A 23,969-nucleotide genomic window follows, 5' to 3' on the forward strand; every position below is an offset into this window, starting at 1 on the left:
CCTAAAGACACTCTTCAAAATGTACAAATTTCAGGCTCCACAATACCTAACCCACCCCAAAGTTGTCCCCTGGTTCTGCGCAGCCTGGAAGTGGACCCCCTCCTGCTGCCATTCAGGACTGGCAAGCCGACTTGGGGGTGCAAGTTACAGAGCGATTGCACTTTGGGCTAAGGGATTTGATGATTCGCTGGGGCAGAAGGGGGCGCCATCCTCAGGGCGGTAGTTCCCTGTACTGCCACCTGCTGGCCAGGAGACTTGGTGCAGCCGCATCAGCTCTAAGCCTGGGAGTCCCTCCCCCGTAGAATGCACTTGAGAAGCCTGACCTGCCCACAGTGCAAGACTGCTGGAAAGAGTAAAATTTGTTATCTGTCAGTGGGCTGAGGTGGAAATGTCGGTGATGATTGTGAAAACACACAAAACATTGATTTAAGGATGAAAAGGCCGGAGGTAAATCCCCCTGGCAAGTCATGGAACAAGGTATATAACCTGTGTGTGCCTCTCTCGACTAAAAAATAAAATAGGGAAATGCACCGTTATTAGCAGGAGCCCAGGGGTTAGGAGGGGAAAGCAGTCATCTCTACCTTCTGCAGCCTCAGATCTCTTAGAGTAGTGCCTGGAACAGATGACCAGGGAAGAGCATGTGGGTTCAGGCAGGACACAGGGGAGAGGTGAGGAGTGAAGGAGTAGCTCCCGCAGCAACAAGCCTGGGCTCTGTCATTACTTCTGTCCGTGGCCCAACATGCCATCTGGGCTCAGAACCCACAGCCCTTTGACACCTTCTCTTCTTTTTTTCCCCACATCCAATCAATTGGGGTATTTTAAGTTTACTTATTTACTCTGAGTGAGAAAGAGAGAGTGAGCTGGGGAGGGGCAGAGAGAGAGAGAGAGAGAGAGAGAGACAGAAAGAACCCCAAGCAGGCTCCACACTACTAGTGTGGAGCCTGATGTGGGACAAAAACGCACGAACCGCAAGATCATAACCTGAGCCGAAATCTAGAATCGGACGCTTAACCGAGCCACCCAGGCACCCCATGCAATCAGTTATTAAGTCTAAATTCTTACCCTCAATATGTGCTGTTTGGTTCCCTCCTCTCTATTTCTACAGGCCACCATTCATTTCTTATCTGGATGAGAGCCACAGGCATCTAATGCATGTCTCCTCAGCCCTTGAGGTGCCAGACCAGGCTGGGGGGTGGGGGTGGGGGCAGCGGGCCAGAGCCTCTAGACTGGCACTTTACAGCCTTGGGAAACCTCATTTGTTAATCTCCATGTGCAGTTCAAATGTCATCATTTTCTTAATGTTGCCTCTATGGGGGAAACTGGGGGAAGCATTCACCTCCCAAGTGCCCCCTTCTGCCTAACCAGCCCCACGTTAGGTACTCTGGTCAAATTCATCTCCATGGGACCCAGCTTTGATAGTGCAGCTTGCCTGCGGCCTGGCCGTCAAGATGCCAAACCGTGTGAAAGTTACTGAAAGCTACCAGGGCCAGCAAGAAGACCCAAGCCCAGCTTGAGGAGATGGGTGGAGAAAAGCAGGCGGGAAGGACATCCGGTAAAGGTCACTCCTGCTCCTTCAGCTGGAATGGTGGTTCTCAGACTCCACAGTGACAGGTACGACCTGCTGCCCTTGTGAAAAATTCAGATTCCAAGCCCTCCTCCTGCCCCACTGAGATTTTCATTCAATATATTTGCAACTAGCCCCAGCAGACTGCATTTCCAGGAAGCACACTGATTGTGGACACGGGTGCCGCACAGACCTTACTTCGAGAGGCAGTACCCGAAATGGTCTCAGCTAACCAGCAGGCTTCATTCTGTCAGCTCGTTTAGAAGATAAAACAATGGCACATGGGCAGGAATTTGTACGAAAAAGCTGGGTTTCAGCCTAAAACCTCAAATCAAACGTATCGCTTTGAAAAAATATATATAAGAATGAGACCTTTAAAATAGGGAAAGCAGTTGAAAGGAAGACAACCCAAAGTTACTCATCCCTGAGAACATTCTCCCAGAAAGGCAAACTGCATGGAAAATATTAAATGTCATCCTAAAGAAAAAAAGAAAGTCTTGAAATTCTGGAAAGAAGTTATTTACAATCTATAACGAAGGCAGCCCATTGGGCAGACAAACACAGAAAACTTCTCTCTCAAGCGTGCCAAGATGGAAGTTATACAGAAGACGAAGAGCACATATGTGACTGAATACTGGCAGGGGTGGGGGAGACAGGCATGCTTTCCCTCAGGTTTCCAGAGTTGCCAGAACTTTCTTCATGGCATTATGATCTTAAGTGTGGGCGAGGCCTCAGTAACAGTTCCCGCCAGCTCAGGGACCTGTTCCCCTTACTCAGCTGGATGGTTCCACAGGCTGTCACGACTTCTTCTAATTCCCAGAGGGAAGAATGGCAGGAACCCATCGCGCAAGTGGCACTCGATGTTTGAGATCCAGACTGACTTGAAAACATGGATTGCCTCTTTGCCGTGACTCGGGAGGGATGTTTGGATTTTCCATCCCTGCCTCCCCCTCTGCCTCCTTGGCACACCGCAAAAACCATTTCCTGACGGTTCAAGACTCTGCCCGGAGCACGGAATCGAAGGCTCGGGAGCTATTCTGGGCTGCTAACAGACTGTGGTAAAATAGAGACCCGGGAGTGACTGCAGGTTCCTTCAACCAGGTCAGAAGGGGCGGTCCTTCCTCTTCGCCTGAGGAAGACCAGGAGGTGGTCCTGGAATGGACAGCCCTGCCTGACTTCGTAGACCTGGTTTGGGCTGGTTCAACGGCAGTGGGGTGGGCACCCGCTGGCACTTTCCCCGGAGGAAGCGTGGCGTTTCTTGGCGTGTATCTCCCTGAGATCTCAGCGAACTGGCTCGAGGGTAATGATTCAGGAAGAGGCTGAGAACCAGCTTGAGGAAGCGTTTAGTGAAGAAGCCTGTTTTCAGCTCTTGTGCGAAGCACTATTTTTAACTGGGACAAAATATCTGTCAAGGAAAGAAACACAAAAGTCTCAATTAGATCCTTTTCGAGGTGCACGGAACACTCATCTTGGCCAAATGCAGAATGGCCAAGTATTAAACACTGAGATGGAGCCAAATGTCGCCAGTGTAAATACCCCGTGGGATACGATAATAAATATACAGCTTTTTAAAAATGTGTAACTATTGCTGTGCTTTTGTTGTGAACATGTTTAGCGTTCAGATTTCTAGCTTGACTTTGTAGCACGGGAGCAACGGCACGGCAGTGCTGTCTGCAGCCACGTGACGCTGACCTTCACACCGTGATACACATTTACAACCCTCACCGGACACTCTTCGGAGCTTCCCTTCGGAGGTCTCTCTGCCAGCACGGGCTGCTCCTGGTGGCCACGTCGGCCAGCCAGCCAAACTGATCTTTTTCTTGAACTCTAACTGGCTGAAGACAATTCCTGTCCCAACTCCCGGATGTAAAAAAGTCTCAGCCAGGACTTCTTGAAAGATTCAAGGCACATCTGAAATGACATATCTAAAAATTAAATGTAGCACTTATGGGTTAACTTATTATCACCAGTGCTTGTTATGCCAAAGAATTCTAGCAAGATCAGCATTGTAAGCTAATCGAATCTATTATTCTTCCTTGTGCGGTTAATGTAATTGTATAAACAGCTCTCCAGGTGGCCACGATCAGATCCACCATCCACGTGGGGGCTCAGGGAGGAACAGAGGGGGAAGCCTCGGGTGTCAGTCCTGCTTGGGCTTGGAGCACAGAGCCCAGCCTCTGGCACGCTGCCTGCCACTGAGCGGGCCTTAGGCATATATTTTCTGGATGGCTGACTGGCTAAGTGAACAAATAAATTAAGGAATGAAAAGAGATACAAGCCAGAGCCGAGCAGAGAGGCATCCGCACCTGAAGCTGTGCATGCACCAGGTAAGGTAAGTAGAGAGGGGTGGATCTAGAGCAGGCAGGAGGGCAAAGTCAATCCTATTGGGAAGCCACGATGCATACAGAGGAGACAGGACAGGAGGGAGGCTATGACAGGGCAGGGTAGCCACGGGTGGGGGGTGAGTGTCCTGGCAGGCAGGTCAATAGGTGTCCCGAGGGCAGGAGACACGTAAAGGTCATACAGAAGACACTGGGTCTCAGGAGCAGGACTGCAGACCCCAGCCAGGGTGAGTTGTAGACGAGACAGAACTGGGGTGGGCTGTGAAGGCCCAGAGCACCCAGATGGCAACTAGAACAAGAGCTGGGGGCGGGGCTTGGCCCTGGGAAAACAGCCTGTTAGTAGACCTGAGTTCCAGGCCAGGGAAGGAGCCTGGCCAGGCTGCCTCCAGGGCAAATCCCCCCGAGCCACTGAACTTTCAACTCTCCCCGGTTTAGGAAAGAATCTATGCAGGGACCCAGCAGGGCTGGGCCTACATGAGGCTGACAAAGTGGTCCCAGGGAAGGAGGAGTCTGGGAGGCTCCAAGATCATGGGGTCAAACAGACCACAGCTGTCTGCAGAGAAGGTAAGCCTAAGCTTGACACGTTCTTTTAAGCTTTCGTTTGAATGGACCCAGCTGTCCCGGGCCCTGAACACTGTAACTGATGATCAGCTGCCCAACAATGATTTGGTGAGAGCTGCAGTGGCCAGCATTGTGCTTCTGTTAGTAACTGGGGGCAGGAAATAGTCATCGAACGGATGAGTTTATTCTAAGTTTGCATACCGTGCCGCTATACACAAAGAAAGCAAGGTTGTAAGAGGGCTACAGCCAAAAAGCGCTGCAGACGAGCGTGGTCAGGGAGGGCTTTCTGGAGGAGGTGCGTTGTGCCTTGGGCCTGTAGGACGTAGGTCCGCGGAATAGAGAGAGGGGAACATTTTAGCCCGGATAACCAAGGGAAGGAAAAGAGAATTCCTCATTGCCTAGAGTACTCGCTGAATTCCATCTCGCAGGTGAGAACTCTGAGGCTCAACACGGTCACGGCCAGTTAGCGGTGGAGTCCAGTGAGCAAGGGCACGCCAGTCCAGGAGGCCCCACGGTCTTTCCTCACTCGGAAGAGCTGCGTTACTTTCTCCTGCTGCGTGGAGAGTTTGCTTTGGCTGTATGGGGAAGCTTTGGGCTAGTTTGGTTTGTTTGGGCTTTTTCTTTGTTTTGTTTTTTAATATTTATTTGAGAGAGAGAGTGAGAGTAGGGGGGGCACAGAGAGAGGGAGATACAGAATCTGCAGTAAGTTCCAGGCTCCAAGCTGTCAGCATGGAGCCCGACGTGGGGCTTGAACCCACAAACGGTGAGATCATGACCTGAGCTGAAGTCGGACGCTTAACCGACTGAGCCACCCAAGTGCCCCTGTTTTGTTTTGTGAAAGTTACCAAAGGAAGGAAATGGCATTTTTTTCCTCCAGTGGTAGGACCAGTTTTGCACTTTCACAGGCAAGAAGGCCCCTCTCTGTGCCGTGCCCAGCACGAGACCCACTCTTGTCTCCTGTGGCTGTGCCCATCCCCACAGGCCATGCCTGCTGTACTGATTTCTGCAGTTACAGCAAGTCACTGCAACCCCAGGGGCTTAAACTGACCCAGATTTGCTATCTTAGAGTTCGTGGGTCAGAAGTCTCACCGGGTATCGACAGGGCTGCGTTCCTTTCTGGAGGCTTGAAGGAACGATCTGTCTTCCTGCCTTCTCCAGCTTCTAGAGACTTCTCTAGAGGCCACCGATATCCCTTGACTTGTTGCCTCTTCTACCTCCAAAGCCGTCAGAGGCCGGTCGAGGGTTTCTCACATGGCACCACTTTGCCCTTCTCTCCCGCTTCTGAGGACCTTGGGACTGCACGGGGCACACGCAGATAATCTGCCACAAACCTCCGTGTCATAAAGTCAACTCCTCAGCCTCAACTCTGCCTACAATGTTGATGTAACATGACATGTTCTCAAGTTTCTGGGATTAGGACGTGGGCGTCTTCGGCGGGCCACTACTCTGCCTGCCACGTGGCCGAGGCCAGAGGATTGAATATACTCTGTTTAACAATCTGCTGGCCTGGTTTACAATTTTAAGTATCGGAGATCTGGTGTGTAGGCTTCTGTCTGCGTCCTGGCCCCAAAGGCTAGGGCAGCTTGGGTGCGGACAGGGGCCGTCGGAGGGGAAATGCACTGTGGCCGCCCTCAGCATGGTGGGGGAGCACCAAGGACTCGCCTTTGGCCGGCAGCTGCCCCCCTGCACACAGCGTCCAAGGCTCCCCAAGCCTGTCGGCCTCCAGCAAAAGTGTCACCATCATCTCACCTGTGACTCCTGACACTGCTCCTCTTACAACACTGTTCCTCCCCATGGAGCTCAGTTCCCAGTTCTTTTTGCCTTTTACTTTTGCATAAGAAGGGTAGAAGCGAGGGATCATCCCAACTCCAATAGTACAGACACATCAAAGGACGCCAAGCCCCTAGGGAAACCAGAGCACGGCTTACATCATCCTGCAGCACACCAGCACATTGCTAAGCAACTGTGGGATCAACACCTGTTTCCATGGAGATGTCACTTCCTCGCCATCCTCCGGGCAGAGCAGAGAAGTGCGTCCAGGAGGAATGAGCACGCTGAGCTGTGCCAGAGAATGACAAAATCTGGTAGCAAAAACTACCGTCAAGGTGGAAGGTTGACAAGAGAGAGCTCTAGAATGAGGACGGGAAGGAGGATGGGCACCGGACAGGTCTGCAGGGAATGACTGGCCAGAATTAACCCCGGGGTGCACATCCCCTGGCCCCGCCCCTCTCCACATGGGGAGCCACTGAGAGAGGCCTCAGACTCCTGTTCCATCCTGCACAACAAATGGTTCGAAGGCTGAACTGAGGCCAGAGCCCAACGCTTGTGCCTCCCTGCCCAGGACCCATCCCACGTGAAGGAAGGCAGTAATACTCTTTCTCCTGTTGGTTCAGGCAAGCAGAGATGGCTCTTGCCTTTTGGTTCCATGTCTTGGCCCAGCCTGCCCAGCACAGCACTTTCCCGGGACCTGGCTCCCACTCCCCTACGACAAACGATGTTGCTGCAAGGGGCGCGCTTCCAAAATGACCCTAGCGGAGGGGAGTGGAAGGGAATTCACGTTCACTGAGCACCTGCTATGTGCAGGCGTTTGCACCTGCTTTTATGTGCTTTTTATGAGCAATCTCAGCCAATCCTCAAACTCCACCTATTAGAGTGGAGTTAGAGCCTATTTTGCAGGCAAGAAACTGCCACTCGGAGTGAGATGGCTTATTCAACGGGATGATAAGAGATAATCGCAAACTTTCAGATTTCGCTTACTCTGTGCCAGGCATTGTTTTAAGTTCCTTACAAATATTAATTCATTTTGTCCTCACATGAAATCTGTAGTGGATGGAGGCGGATTATTATCTATCCATTAATGTAAGGGGCAGAGCCAGGCTCTGAAGCCTGGGCTGCCCTTTCCACTGTGTGATGATGACCCCACTATCAACACTAAAGATAACAGCTCAGGAAGTGCGAGGTCAGACGCACGGGAATGAGCTGACACTATATTGGATGGTGAAAGAGGATGCCAAGTGAGATTTCTCCTCACATCCCAGAACTGCAGCCGAAGACTGAAGCTGAGGGTGGAAAGCATTAAGGGCCCATGGTCTCAGTTCAGAAATCCACCTGCAGGGGCACCAACCCCTCCCTCAGACTCAGGAAGAGAACTGTCTCCCGCCAAACACCAAGTTCTCTGCCCACTCAACCAGGTGGTGCCAGAATGTGCAAGAAGAGGCCTGGGGGAGGACAGGGGGGCCAGGGCCTCCACAGGCTGGTGGAACTCACAGTGAGAAGCTCCTCCCCTGCAACCTGGCGAGAGGATTGTCAAGACCCCCTGGTTACTTGAGTGTCTGCGTCAATGAGAGGAGATTGGCCTGTTCCGAGGCTGAACTGATGTTCACTGAGCTGTAGACCTGATGCCATTCCTGAGTCTGCTGCTGGGGCCATATGACAAGGGGAGTCCTGGGGAATGTTCTGGGAACACTTGTCTGATATAGGCCCTCCCTTACTATGGGAAAGAGGAGGGTGCATGGCAGTTTCCTCTCACCCCCTATACTAGTGCCTACCTTTGGTCTAGAGATTTCCAAAGGCAGAAGCCTGGTAATTCTCAGAGTTTCCACATTCTACTTTGTGATTTTTCCTTCCTGCCTTCCCTAATCCCCATCCTCAAGAAAACATTTATTCTGTGTTATTATCACTATAGATTAGTTTGTGCTTTCCAGAACTTTTTGTAAATGTAGTCCTAGATCATGTACTCTATATTGTGTAGCTTCTTTCATTCCATGTAATTATCATGAGATTTACTCCTGTCCATTCCTTTTCATTGCTTAGTAGTATTCCATTGTGTGGAATTTGTTTATCCATTCACCTATTGATGGACATTCATTACAAACAAACTGCTGTACATATTTTTGTACAAGTCTTTGTTGGGGATGTATGTTGTAATTTCTCTGGGAAAGCACCTCAACATGGAAGGGTTGAATCACATAGAAACTGTAGGTTTAACATCTTAAACTATCAAACTGATTTACAGAGGCACCTGTGTGGCTCAGTTGGTTGAGCATCTGACTTTGGCTCGGGTCATGATCTCACAGTTTGTGAGTTAGAGCCCCATATTGGGCTTGCTGCCATTAGCATGAAGCCCACTTCAGATCTTCTGCCCCCCACTCTCTACCCCACCCCCCGCTTGCACTCTCTCTCAAAAATAGATAAACATTTAGAAAAACTGATCTCCGAGTAGTTGTACTATCTTATATTTTTACTACTAGTGTTCCAGTTTCTCTGTATTTTCACCAAAACTTGGTATGGTCAGTCTTTTACAGTTTAGCCATTTCAATAGACATGCAGTAGTTTCTCCGTGTAGTGGTTTTAATTTGTATTTTAATGTAGTTGTTTTAATTTGCATTTACCCAGTGCCTTATGATGCTGAACACTTTCTGGTGTGTTTAATGGTCATCCATGTGTCTTCTTTGTTGAAGTGCCCAAGTCTCTTGCCCATTTTTAATTAGGTTCTTTGTTTTCTTATCACTGGTTTTGAGAGTTCTTTTCATATTCTGTATACAAGTCCCTTATTAGATTTATGCTTTGCAAATATTTTCTCCCAATCTTTGGGTTGCCTCTTGGGTCTCTGACAGTATTTGATTTTGATGAGGTCAAATGTATCAATTCTTCTGTTCATGGGCTGTGCTTTTAGTGTCATAGTCTAAAAAATCTTTACCGAACACAAATTTACAAAGATTCTCTTCTCTTTTCCTCTAGAAATATTGCAGGTTCAGGTTTTACATTTAGTTCTGTGAACTATTTTGAGATAATTTTTGGGTATGGTATGGATTGTAGTTTGTTTTCTGCATAAGTATGTCTGATTATTCCAACACCATTGAAAAGTAGAGTCTTTAATCCATATTTAATTTTGCTAAGTCTTGAAGTACTCACATGTTCTTTTCCATGACCCTCCACTGGTTGCTCTCAGAAAGATTGGGGGAAGGCAAAAACCTTATATTGGTAGCAATAAGCATGAAACCCAGGTAATTTGCCTTAGAGGAGGGGCACAAAGTCCCATTCCTATCCAGGACTCTTTTACAAGCAAAGAGCCTTAAGCCACTGGAAGGGCAGGGAACTAAATACCTAGGCAAAACTCCACTACCTCTGGAAGAAAATAGAAACAAACCCATTTGACACTGGAGGCCTTTCTGTTCCCTGTCTACTGCTGGTGAGTGCCAAGAGACCACTGAGTTCCAGGACCCTGCATTGATACAAAGCAGAGGTCTACCATCACCACGGTTGGGGTAAGGGGTAAGGCAGGAAGCCCTCCCCTGCCCAAGATGTCCCACAAGTACAGGCAGGGTTTGGTTTCCACAAATGTGACAGGCAGGAAAAGTGAAAGCCAAATGCACACAGTCTGCCTAGGACAAAGGCAAGATCAGAAACCTGAGAACCCCGTCTGCTCCAACGTGAGCCTCACACCCAGTACTGAGCCGTAACAATCTATAGCTGGGGAAGAATACAGAGAGGCTCCCTCTATGATTCAGGCCACACAGGACCTAAACTATTGGCTGGTAGGAACACTGAGAAAAAGTTTACAGCATGCAGATCTCACACTAAATGCAAGATACCACCACTTCACCACTGGAGGGATGTGAAGTCTGTGTTGCAATGAGGTGAAGTATAATGATTATTAAACTAAAACTCAGCGCAGCTGATGATTCTATTTGGTTCAATCCCACACACTAATACCCTGACAGAAAAAAGAGGGATTCCCCACTTCTTGTCATAAATTCTATTTACCTAAGTCCTTACTGTTATTCTAGATACAATATTTGAATACATTTACAAATTATAAACACAAAAACACAATTATAAGACATAAACAAAAAACAGGAAAAAAATACCAGCATATTATCAATAGATAAAACAATTCACAGAATCAGACTCCAAGATTACACAAATGTTGGAACGAGCAGAGGCTTTAAAGTAATTATGATTATTTGTGGAAAAGGATCTGGAAAAAAAAAAAGGTGGAAAACATAAGTGAACAAATTGAGAATTTCAGCAGAAACATATAAAGTATAAAGAGAGTTAAATATAAATATTAAAATTAAAAAAGACAAAGCATTCCTCTGATAGCTTATAAGCACACTATACACCCCAGAGGAGAGAAGCTGTGAACTTAAAGTAGTTCTATCAATAGATATTATCCAAACTGAAACACAAATTGGCAAAATAATGGGAACACCCAGCAATGTTCCAACATCCAGAAAGCATCCAACAATTGTGGGCAATGTCCGTATCAATGATCCAAAACTGAAAGATCAATGATCTACAAAGAGAGAAAATGGGGCAGAAGTATTTGAATGTATATAATATCCGAGAATTTTCCAAAATTAATTAAAAGCAACAAACTATAGTTTATGGTTCCATGAAATTCAGAGAACTCCCCCCCCCACAATAAAGATAAATTTAAAAAACAAAACAAAATGAACAACAACAGTGACAAAAACTCAAAGGGCTGAAACTCAAAGAGAAAATATTGATGGCAAACAAAGCAGGAAATACGATATGTACGGGAGGAAAAGGTTTGAATCACAGCAGACTTTTCTTCACAAATTCTGCAAAACCAGAAGTTAGTATAACATCTTCAAGGTACTTGGTGGGGAAAAGAAACTGTTGACTCATAGTTTTATACCAGTGAAAATATCTTTTGAAAACAAAGGCAAAATAGAGACTCTTTGAGACAAGCAAATCTGAGCGAATTCATTACCAGCAGATCTACACTATAAAAGACGTTAAAGGAAGTTTTGCAGATAGAAAGAATATGATATCAAATGGAAATTGATATCTGAATAAATAAGTGGGGCACCTGGGTGGCTCAGTTGGTTAAGCATCCAACTCTCAGTTTCAGCTCAGGTCATGATCTTACAGTTCATGAGTTCAAGCCCCAAAATGAGCTCTGTGCTAACAGCATCGAGCCTGCTTAGGATTCTCTCTCTCTCTCTCTCTCTCTCTCTCTCTCTCTCTCTCTGCCCTTCCCCCCCTCACTTTCTATCTCTCTCAAGAAATAAATGAATAAACTAAAAGAAAAAAAGTAAGTGAAGATAGCTGGAAATGATAAGGACAAGGGTAAATGTAAAAGACTTTTGTTCTTATTTTCAGTCTCTTTTGCAACAAGTAAAATGTCTGACCACAATAGCACAAGGATGGGAAGGGGGAATGAAAGTATCCTATGACCCTCTTACACCATATATGTGTAACGGTATATGTGAAAGCTATTTATGATAAACCCTAGAGCAACCACTATTTCAGAAAATTGGAGATTGGAGTCAAAAGTCAAAATTCAGGGTTGTCTGAGTGGCTCAGTGAAGCATCCGACTTCGGCTCAGGTCACATCTTGTGGTTTGTGAGTTTGAGCCCCACGTCGGGCTCTGTGCTGACAGCTCAGGGCCTAGAGCCTGCTTCTGATTCTGTGTCTCCCTCTCTCTCTCTACCCCTCCTTCTGCTTACACTCTGTCTTTCTCTCAAAAACAAATAAACATTAAAAAACCAAAATCGAACTAACATATACCCTGACCATATACTGTTGGTACAATTATTTTAAGTAAGAGGGACAGGCTAAAGAGACTGAAAGTAAAGTTAGTTTGCTAATTGCCTCATCTGTAACATGTGATTGTGAAAATCTAACAAACATAGCACTAAACGTATGTGCATATTTAACATGTCAAAGATAAATACAAAACGATATATTTAAAACTCCTACAACTCATTAGCAAAATAATAATAATCCAATTTAAAAATGAACTAAGAACCTGAGTAGACCTCTTTCCAAAGAAGATATACAAGTGGCCAGTAGGTACCTGAGCAGATGCTCAACACCAGCCATCAGGGAAGCACAAATTAAAACCACCATGAGATATCACCTCACACGTCCTAGAATGGCCATCATCCAAATGACAAGAGAAGACAAATGCTGGGGAGGATGTGAAGAAAGAGAACCCTTGCGCACTGTTGGTGGGACTGCAACTGGTGCAGCCACTACGGAAGTCTGGAGGTTTCTCAAAAAATTAAAAATAGAACTATCATATGATCCAGCAACTCCACCCCGGGGGATATACCCAAAGGAAACAAAAACACTAACTTGAAAAGATATCTGTACCCCATATTGATAGCAGCATTGTTTACAATAGCCAAGACGTGGGAGCCACCTAAGTGTCCGTTGATGGATGAATGGATAAGAAGTTGTGGTGTAAAAAAAAAAAAAAAAAAAAAAGTTGTGGTGTATATACAATGGAGTATTATTCAGACATTAAAAACCAAAGACATCCTGTCATTTGTGACAACATGGATGGACCTTGAAGGCATTATGCTAAGTGAGATAAGACAGACAGAAAAAAGATAAATGCTATATGATAATTATTATATATGGAATCTAACTTAAAAAAAAAAAACAGGGGTGCCTGGCTGACTCAGTCAGTTAAGCATCCAACTCTTGATTTCAGCCTAGGTCATGATCTCATGGTTTGTGGTATCCAGTCCCACGTGGGACTCTGCACTGGGCATGGAGCCTGCTTGAGACTCTCTCTCTCTCTCTCTCTCTCTCTCTCTCTCATTCTCTCTCTGTCTGTCTCTCTCTCCCTTTCTCTTAAAAATAAGTAAAAAGAAAAGAAAAGAATATTTTTAGATAGGCTCCCAAAACAAAACCCAATTCTGTGCTACCTGCAGAAGACAAACCTATAACAAAGTGGTTCGGGAAGGCTGAAAATAAAAGAATAGGTAATGTTATGCCAGGCAAATGCCAATGTGAAGAAATCAAGAGTCATAAAGCTAAAATAAGGAAAGGAAGAATCCAGGTCAAAGAAATCATCAAACAAGTCAAAGACAGTTTGTAACGCCAAAGGTTATAATTCAACAACTCAGAATAATTATGAATAAATATGCCAGTCCACATACTGAAAAATTTCATACAGCAGAAATTACAGGAAATAGGAAAAATTGACAACAACACAGGAGGATATTTTTGTCTCGGTCCTGGGCAGATCAAGAGAACAAATGAAAAGAAATAGATCCAGTTATGGTCAGCCTTAGTTAAATAATAGGGCAGACTCTGTACCTGATAATAGAGAACGCAACTTCTTTCCAATGCCCAAGGAAGTTACGAACATTCGTGAAAACCTTATATAAAGCCACAAACATCACTACATAGTATAGGTGATATTCTCTAATCCCAGGGTAATAAAACTAAGAATTTATAGCAATATCAGAAAACAATTCCTTTCACCTAGAAATTTATAAACTGCTTTTAAAACTGCTCTGGAGTTAAAGGTGAAAATACAAACAGAACTTCTAAAACCCAGTGGAAAAGCACACACATTAAACCTACTGGAGTCACAAATAGAGCAGATCTCAGGGGAAAATTAATAATGCTTGATAGATAAATCAGTTACAAATAATTAAAACAGGTGAATTAAGAGCCAACTCAGAAAGAGAGAAAAAGAACAAAAAACAAAGCAAAAGGAAAGAAAATATAAAAACAGAAAGTAATTAATTTGATGACAGAGGAACCTAGAACCCATGCATAAATCCAAAAGCTGTTTTTTTGGGAAAAAAAAAAAGCAAATGAAATACATATTAGCTAACCTAATTGAAAAATTAAAAAGCAGGCACAAACAAAAAGCAAAACAGAAATATGGTAAGGAATCGAGAAGAGAAAATGAAAACAATCATGTGAAACTGCTTTGCGCAACCATTAAGTAAACAGACGTTAAAACTTTGTGAGATGGAAATCACTTCAGGCCCAGAGGGATTACATGAGTAACTGGTAGAGCGAAGACTATTTTTCAGTCTTGTGACCTCCCAAGCCAGGGCTTCGCTAACCAGCCCGCTGCCTCCGGCCTCCCACCCGGGACCTCCGTGGCCAAAGGCTGTCTAACATCTGCAGGAAGGACGATTGGCAGGAAGGGGCGGCTCTGGATTTGTAGAGCCAGTGAAATAAAATTGTGCATCGTTGTCCCAGGGGCCCAAAGGACCCAGCCAGGCAGGGTCCCCCCTTCTTTATGGCAGCCCCAGGCCTGTCTACTAGGATCAGCCAGCACTCCGGCAGTAGAAGACTCCGCAGTTCACAGTGCACCCCATATCACAGCCCGGCCTGCATCCTCCACCTTGCCTGGAGTCCTCACTCAGACACGGTATGGGCTGTGCTACTTCCTCTATTCCTCTGCTTCTAGGGTTAGGGCCCAGCTGGCTGCCACGGAGGCCTTGGTCTCCTCAAGAGCCCGAGCGGTGAGGGGTCACACCAGCATTCCCAGACCCACGTGGGGAGTCTACTCAACAGACAACAGGCTCCAAGAGAGCTGGAATCTGGGCGGTACTGACAGACACAAAAGCTGTCGCCCATATGTGACTCAGTGGAAGAGAAAGTTAGACCGATGTGATTAATACGACCCACTTTGTAAACTGCTTTCTTGCTCGTTGTAAAAGCGGAATAGAGAGAGACACACGGAGACTGAAAGAGGGAGAGAAATAAAAATATAAAGTGAAAGTAAATTGTCTTATCACCCGACTCCCATCCCCAGCCCCTATGTCCAGGAGGCAAGCTCTTTTACTAGTGTCGCATGTATTCTTATTTTTCCAAAGACATTGCATACCTAAAATAGCATATACCTGTATATAAATAGGTTACGCATACACGCTGACACATCATATTAAATTGTAACACCAAATGGAGCCATTCATTCAGTCAGTCGGTCAGTCATTCATTTAAAACAGATTAGATGCTAAGGATACAGGCCCTGCTTGCACGGAGTCCAGAAGCCAGCGCAGTCCCCAATTAACCACATCAGTACAGGTACAATCAGGAACCGAGAAACAGTGAGGAAATACGTGTGAACTGAGAAGCCCCGCAGGTCATAGTCTGTCATTGTTTAACAGACGGTCACCAGCAAGCTGGGCGCCCGGACCTGGCCGCAGTCACACTCTCTCCAGCGCTCGAATACGCTTCCGATTAAGGGGCAGAGCTGTGACTCACTGGCCTCCACCATCTGCTGTGCGGGACTCACATGACTCACGCCCCCACCCCACCCTGTCCCCCAGGAGTGCTTCAGAGGAACGAGAGACAAGATTATTCCGTGTGACTCAGGCGGAGAAAGGCACAGCCTGGCCTGGCTCTCGCCCACCACTCCCTCCCTGCCTGAAAAACGGTGGTGGTCATGGCCCTGCCTCGGCCTCCCAGGGACACATCTTGTTAGCCTTGTGATGGTGGAGGGACCGTCCCCTCCCAGCAGGGGTCCGCAGAACACAAGTCGTGATTAGTTTTCCAGCACAGACGCCAGCTGAGCTTGCCAGGGGAGAAGTGAGGAATCTTGGCCTCGGCCCCCCACCTGCCTCTGCAGGGCCCTCCCTGCCACACCCTTTTGTGGACAGTCCCAAATCTGGGGCTCTGCTCCACAGGCACCCCAGGCCCGGGCTGCCGCAGCCATGCGTTTGCACGGGGCTGCCCCACCCCAGCACCTCAAACTTCACACACCCAGCAGAACACCGTCCTCTGCTCGGCCTCCTTGACTTACTCCTCTTTCTGTCCAGCATCCTGGTCGTGAGGTCAGCATGCACAGACCCCCTTGCTCCCTCCCCATCCCCCCAGTCTGCCCTTCCTTCCATTCCCTGCCTCTGCTTTCTTTCATGCCCTGACCTCCACACAGACTCTTTCAGGAACCCTTCACTGACTCCAGGCTCCAGACTTCTCTTCACTGCCCTCAACGTAGTTTCCTAAACACATCTTGGTGGCAATTCTCTACCCAGATGCCAGATACTGCTGGCATCTCCTCAGGGTCTACAGCAAAGACCACAAACTCAGAGGCCTGTGGAGGGCAGGCAGGTGACACCCAAGAGGGAAGCAGGCTGAGGGTGAGTTGATAAAGGGCCACAGTGGGGAGTGGTAAGGACTAGGGCGGCCTGGAGAATGCTGGTCCTGGGTAAGGGCAGCCACCACCCAGCCACAGCTAAGTGTAGCCACAAGAGAGCCAGGGCCTCAAAAGACCAGGCCTTCGAGGCTTTCACAAGAACCCAAATTTTTTTCTGAAATCCCTTCATCTATGAAAGTTGGTACCTAATTCACATTGGAAACCCTCGGAATGATTTCCCTGTTCCTGTATTTCCCAACCTCCTCAGTCTTGGTGCCACCTACTCGTCCAGAACCATCTCCCATGGTGGCCGTCCTCCCTGCCTATGGCCAAAACCACACCATGCTCCTGGACACGCCTCCCATGCCACACTGACGCTGTTCCCTACACTGCCCTTTGCTTCCTCTTTGATGTCCATCCACATCCTCCCCGCTCATGAAGGCCACCTTCCTGCCACCCCTGAGCCTAATCACTCTGTCCCTCTCTGCTCTTATGCCTCCCCTTCATGTTGCCCCTCTGTCCTTGTACGAGACACAGTCCGACCTGTGTTACCAGCCATGTGTCTGCCCATCGTCCTCGAAAGATTGGAGACTCTCAGATACAGATGCTGTTCTATTCACCCAACCTGCACGTGTTAGGCTCCGAAAGACATTTCAGGGACTGTGCTAATTAGAAGTGAAGAACGGCACGATGTGGGGCTGGGAATTTGGGGATTCGGAGTCTCCAACCCATTCCACATCCAGGGTCTGCCTCCTTGGCACACCTTCCCCAGGCTGTGCACCCAATTTCTCTGGGGCCTCTGGGCCTGCGCCCAACCCAGCTGCTTGTGTGCGGAGATCACCGCCTGAGGAAGTTCTGAGTCACCATCTGAGCTTTGGCCGAATGTGCTTCGCAGACCTTGTCATGAGTAACCTGGCTCGCGTCTTGCTCTGCAGCTCCCCCCCGGTTTATGGCTAAAAACATCTGTATGAAAACGGGCCTCGCCAGGGTGTTTGTACTCTCCCCGCCCCTCCCCCTGCACCTGAAGTCCTAGTCCCCTTCCGGCTGTTTATGACTGTTTGCTGTGGAAACGCGTGGCTTCGTGGCCCAGGAGGGAGCAGGTGCTGAGGAATGGGAGAGTGAATGAGTTCATGCAAGTCAATGGGCCTGCTTCTCGTTCTGACCCCAAGGAGGAGCAGGGAATGTGGGCCAGAGCAGCCAAGGGAGGATGTGGAACACAATAAAATGCGGGCTGGTTTTCCGGGAGGTGTGAGCGGGATGTGAAATGACCTCCAGATGTGGGTCTGAGAAGTTGCCTGAAGTCTGAAGCAGGGCTTTTAGCAGTCTCCCTTTGAGGAACCAGAGAGCCCTCAAGAAGAGGCAGCTTTGTGTGTTTCTTTGCACATGGGCCAGGCCACGGTCTCCACCACTGTGTGCAGCTGCTGGGCCCTGCACATTCACACAGGCCTAGGCCACTGAGACATGGGCATCTAGATGGACACGGAGCCGTCCCGTCCAGTCAGTTCCCCTGCAGGGGTCCCTTTCACCCCTGGGTTTGGTTCACATTTAAATTAGAGAAAAGAGGGGCGCCTGGGTGGCTCAGTCAGTTGAGTGTCTGACTCTTGATTTCCACTCCGGTCATGATCCCATGGTCCTGGGATTGGGCTCCATGCCGGACTCTGTGCCGAGCATGGAGCCTGCTTGAGATTTGTTCTGTCTTTCTCTCTCCCTCTGCCCCTCTCCCCCACTCACACTCTATCTCTCTCTAAAATAAAATAAATAAAATTAAATAAAATAAAATAGAGAAGAGATGTTGTGGGGACCAAGGGAAAGGCTTGATGGGCACTGGAGACCACTATTTCTTATTGGCGGTGGTATTCACAGGCCAGGGAGCCTATGAGGAGAGAGAAAAAGGAGAGAAAGGGACCGCAACTCACTAGCAAATGCTCTTATTCCAAGTAGTGTTAATATCTTTCACTCAACAGGCTCTTTTCAAGCTTCTTCTATGTGCTGAACACAATATGAAACTCCACAGGAGACACAGGTGCAAGCCAGGGGTCCTGCAATCCATTAGGGGAGAGAAAACATACAAATCACTGCAAGTGCTACAGGCCTAAGAGAAGAGCTCAGGATGGGGAGGGGAGCATCTACAAGGACAACGGACCAGGAATTTGAGCCTGACGTGCAGATGTCAGGGAGGGGTGCCCGCAGGCGGAGTGCTGAATGGCAGGGGGCGAGGTGGGGGCAGAGTTTGAGCACATGAAAGAGATCCAGAGAAAACCACCCTTTCAAGCACACCTGGCCAATGGCTTTGTCTTTGGGAGTTGATGGGAGTCCTGCTTTGTGGGGTTCCCTGAATAGTCATAGACAGGAACTGGTGGTCAGGGGAGTTGGCTGATGAAAACAGGGTCTCCTCACTTTGGAGGAGACAAGAGGCTGTTTCATTGTTGATATGAAATCACAGTATCTGCTTTGAGACTCCAACAGTGTCAGTCCCTTGGGTTCAGGGTGCTGACCCAATGGTCAAGGCAAGGCCTTGCAGCTTCCTCCTTGAGGAGATGGTCAGCTGTCAGGCTCCTTTTCCATGACTTTGGTGACATTGCCAGTTCCTTCTGCTTCAAAAGGAAGGTTTTCCCTCCAAGCAAGTAATCCCCTGGTCTCCATAGTTAGAGTCTCTGTGACCTCACGGAACCGTGCTGTTCCTACACAGGAGCTGTGCATCTGCCTGGATTGTTTTGATACTCTCTATTCAAGGTCAAGGCTCTAGTTACATGTTAAGAACTTAGCCAATTTCTTGTTGGTAGTTAGGAGTTGTTACCGTGAACAAGGGAAGACATGTGTCTTCAGCTACGCTCCACTCTCTACACTCTCGAGCCCCCATGGTGAGTTCCTTGTCTTTTCTGAAGTACTCTTTCTTCAGAAGTTGAGGAGCTGACTTTTGTTGCAAGTAGGAGGGGATTTCAAATCGTGACACTAGAGGGTTTAATTACTGCTTCAAAGACTCCTTACTGGAGTGCCTGGGTGGCTCAATCTGTTGAATGTCCAACTCTTGATTTCGACTCAGGTCGTGATCTCTCAGTTTGTGGGATCAAGTCCTGCATCAGGCTTTGCGCTGACAGCACAGAGCCTGCTTGGGATTCTCCCTCTCCTTTTCTCTGTGCCCCTCCCCTTCTCTCTTTCTCTCTCTCAAAATACACTTGATCTTAGCCAAAAGGCCGAGAAGCAATCTCTCTCTCAAAATAAATAAATAAACTTAAAAAAATTTTTTTTTAATTAAAAACGAATAAATTTTAAAGAAAGACTCTTTACCCATGAGTTCCCATAAGGCCTAGGAGATTTATACAAATTCGCTCTCCCTCCACTTCCCAGCTCTCACCATATGCCAGAGTCCTAGGGCAGGTTGGCAGATCAGGCGTGACTTTGACCCAAGGCCACATGTCTAACGAGGAGCAGCTTCATGATCCAGACAGCATTCTTGTTCCTTTCCTTAATGTCTCCCAGCCGGGCTAATAAAAGCTCTACCCAAAGAACAGCCTCATGTGTATGTGTCCTGAACTAACTCACCCAGCACAACAGCTGTTGGGTCAGAGGAGGCCTGTATTCTACATAGGTTTCTTATTTCAAGCCAAGAATGTTCTAGATCTTGATTAGCTGCTATTGTTATCAACTGCATACTTCTGCGCAACCCCTCAGGTGGAATGATTAACCACATGGAGCATTAGGAGCATGGAGCGAGACCAGGTGTTTTTCAGAATGATTCTTCCTACCTTCAGAGAGGTGAGTGACACTAAGGTCGTGCTCCATGTAGAGCTGGGAATGACCCAGATTCTGGGAGGGTCAGCACACTGCCCATGACTATCGTGTAAGGCAAAGGAGTCATGGACATCATCAGCCACACCTCCCCACCTTCTTGCCAGTTACATATTCTTTGCCAGGTGCCCTTTTTCAGGTCTGGTGCTGCACTACAATTCCATTGAACCAGGACCATAGATTAAAAGTGCTGCAGGCCTGGGCTGGAACTTTTCTCTGGAATGATACCAAGGGTTGATTGTCAAACAACTTGGGGCCTCAAATAAAAGGAGCTGTTCCTCATTTCTTTTCATGAAGAGCCAACATTCGCTTTCTGGGAGCACTCAGAGTTTGAGCCTGGTTGACCATATGGTATAATGGGCTCCATAATTTTGTTTCCTCATCATGGAAAGGAGCCTTTTCTTTTCTCTTCCTCTTACTTTCCAGGCTCTACTGGGGAACAAGTTTACATCCATCCTATCCAACCATACTTTTCATGATTTTTTGTGTACTTTAACCATCTGCCCCCTCGTCCTTCATCTTCTCATCACTAAGGCCCTGACTTCTTGAGTTCAGAAGGTACCAACCAGAAATGCTAAGTGTTCACTGCCAGCCTCCCTAATGGGGCATACTGAGCTCAAAGTGGCTAAGTTAGGAATCGCCTCTATGACATGATATGATGGAGGCTTGCCTGTTATCGAGGCCTAACTGCTTCTTCCTGGGTTCCTGGAAGTCCTCCAGCTCCAAGGAGACATTGGCTGCTGTCTTCTGGCTCTGTGCCTCATCCCTTCCTGGAGGATTATGACAGAGCCTGGGGCCCCACATTCATGCCAGCCTGACCTGGGGGAAGCAGGATGTGCTGTAGGCTGTGACTTTGGGGAATCCATGTAAGCCCAGTTGGCACTTCAGGAGCCCAACTTCCATCTTCTGGCCTCCCTTCAACCCTGGCTTAGGGGAATTCTTTTCTGTGCCGCTCCAGGGGCTTTTGCATTGGGCACCTACCTGGAGGTCTGGGCTTCAGCACAGGGGCTTTCTCCTCTTCCATGGAGTCAGGACCATGTGGGCTCGAGGCCCTGGGGCTTTGGCTACCAAGGCGCCAGGATCTCTTTGTATTTGGGTCATTATGAAACCAAAGTTTCTTCCAGAGGTGGGTTCCATGTTACAATGTAAAATAGTAATCAGAACTCGCACCCTTGGGTTTCCCATGTGGCTGTGTTTAGTAAGCCACCTTAACTCTGTCTGTGAGCCTCCTGCCAACCCTTTAAAGTGCTATGCATGGAGACCTGTGTGTCTCTCAGTCCATTAAGGGTCTGACATCGGCTCAGGTCATGATCTCATAGTTCGTGGGTTAGAGCCCCACCTTGGTCTCTGTACTGACAGCTCAGAGCCTGGAGCCTGCTTCCATTTCTGTGTCTCCTTCTCTCTCCACCCTTCCCCCACTCTCTCTCTCTCTCTCTCTCTCTCTCAAAATGAATAAGCTTTAAGATAAACAAATAAAATAAAGTGACAATCATGCCTTTGCAGACTTGCTCTTTCCTCCCTCTGAATCGTGTCTCCACTCCTTTAACTCTGCCTCCTCCACGCCACTCCACCACCTGGAAAATACCTCCCCACCTTTTAAGACACAACTGGAAACTGTCACCACATCTTCTGCCTCTGGAACAACTGCAAGCATGGGCTGTGGCCACCCCCTCTGTGACCCTGCAAGGCTCTGTGCCCAACCTCTCCACAAGCTTTTACCACGGATGGATCGATCTGTGGGGCAGCTGGGCGCCAAAGATGACCTTGAACAATTCTGCCTCTTCCTGCACACACCTTCCCCTGCCCCCACCAAGAATCAGGGCCCATTTCCTCTCTCCTTGAATTGTGGTGAGGCCTGTGGCTGCTTTGAGGAAATGATCCATTCCAGGACGGCACCTCCTGCTTCTTCCATCTTGGAACCCTCGCTATTGGGGTGCTCCTTGGAATCCAGCCACCATGCCTTGAAAAGCCCAAACTGCATAGCAGGCCCCATCTCTGTTCCACTCTCTGCTGCTGGCCATGTAAGTAAGTCATCTCAGACATCCTGGCCGGCCTGGCCCCCAGGGGACTGAAGCCCCAGCCAACACCACGTGGAGCAGAGGAACGACCAGGCTGAGATAATAAAATGATTGTTCACAGCCATTAAATTTTGGGTGGTTTTTTATGAGCCATGGATAAGTGAAACAAAAGATCTGTATTGTCTATGAGACTATAAACCCATTGAGGACAGGAGTTCGGGTCTTGGTCATATGTGTGTGTCTAGTACCTAGAACAGTGGTTTGGCTGAGTGGTTAGAAGCTCAGAATCTGTTTTTGAGGGGCCTGGGGTTGAACCCCTTCTCTACCCTTTACCGGTTATGTGGCTGTATCAGTCAGGCAACAGAGCCAGTAAAATGATTATGGGACAAAGAGATTTATTACAGGAATTGGGCCTTAAACAGATAAGAGCTGTAGAGATGGTGGTCTGGAAGGGGAGTCAGAGGATCAGAGTCACTAGCCAGGCTGCCTGATGGGACAAGTTGGAACTTACCAGGAAATCCGAGATGCCAAACACACCCAGCCCTATGGTGGATGAAAAGGGGACACATGTGGAGAGGTCTAGCCACCACCTCTGTGGGCCCACTGTCAACCTTCTGGTTGAGAGCACAGGACCTCTGTTGGTCAGGAGGATCAGAAGTCAGAGTGACAAGCCTGTGACAAGCCTGATAAGAAGCAGAGGAGAACAAGGGCAAGGTGGGACCTGCTAGATACCTTTGAATCTGTCAGACACCAGATGCATTGTGACAGCCTTCAGAGAGCAATGGCCACTGCTCCCCTTCCACCTTACAGAGCTCATACAAGTTGTTTTTTTTGGTCAACTCTATGCAGCTCCTATAATCTCGAGCCATATAGGGAAAGGAATTCTGGGAAGTGTAGCACCCAGCTTAACCTAACTGACACAGCACCGTCCCGCACAATTACCTTTACTTTAGCAAATCACTTTCCTCAGAGCCTCTGTTCCTTGTCAGTAGAATAGGGAAATTAACACTTACGAAATTCAGATTGATGGAAAGGTTAACTGAGAAATCCATGCATAGTTTGGCATATGCTAAATTCTCAATACATGCTAGCTATGTTGCTTGAGGTAGAAGAGCCCATTCATGCTTATGCTTGTTGGATAAATGAATCGGAACCCTTTGGGGAGGCATAAAGGGGGCAGGAAATACATTATGCCCCAGAACTTCAAGGCCAAGCAGGAGCAATATGGACCTGTCATGGGAAGCTTCACTTCTATCTTTAGTGACTCAAGGAAGGAGAAGAGGGAAGAAACCAACATTGACATGGCTTTGTGGGACCCCAGGGCTTCCCTGCAGGCTTTGCTTCATAATGGGAAGTTTTGCAAATGTGGAATATATCTTCCTCTTTAATTCTCCAAGTCTGCCAAGAATTTCATAGATACTAGCTATGGTGTGTTATCCCCAGGGTACCTACCAACAGTGGACGAGGCAGAGAACAGCTGTGAGTGTGAAGGTGAGGGCAGGGGCTGTGCTTTTGGGTCTGTTCAGAGCTGATGTTTGGCACATAGCAGAGCGTCGCTTGGGTGGCTGGGAGAATGGGTGGAGTCACCAGGCCAGAGGATATCTAAGGGAGAGATCTCAGAGCAGGTTTGGCAGAGTATGAGGGGAAGCGAGATGCTGGCATTCCTCTTTATGTGGACAAGAAATGCCTTTGCCCAGTGGCTTCCCCTGAATTGACAAGCTGCTCACCACAGTTCCACTGTTAACCCCTAGAGCCCATCCTTCACACAGAGCTAAAGTGATCTCTTTATTGAAAACATAAACCAGACCATGAGACTCCCGAGCCAACT

The sequence above is a fragment of the Prionailurus bengalensis genome, chromosome A3 (assembly GCF_016509475.1).
Source record: "Prionailurus bengalensis isolate Pbe53 chromosome A3, Fcat_Pben_1.1_paternal_pri, whole genome shotgun sequence".
Lineage (NCBI taxonomy): Eukaryota > Metazoa > Chordata > Mammalia > Carnivora > Felidae > Prionailurus > Prionailurus bengalensis.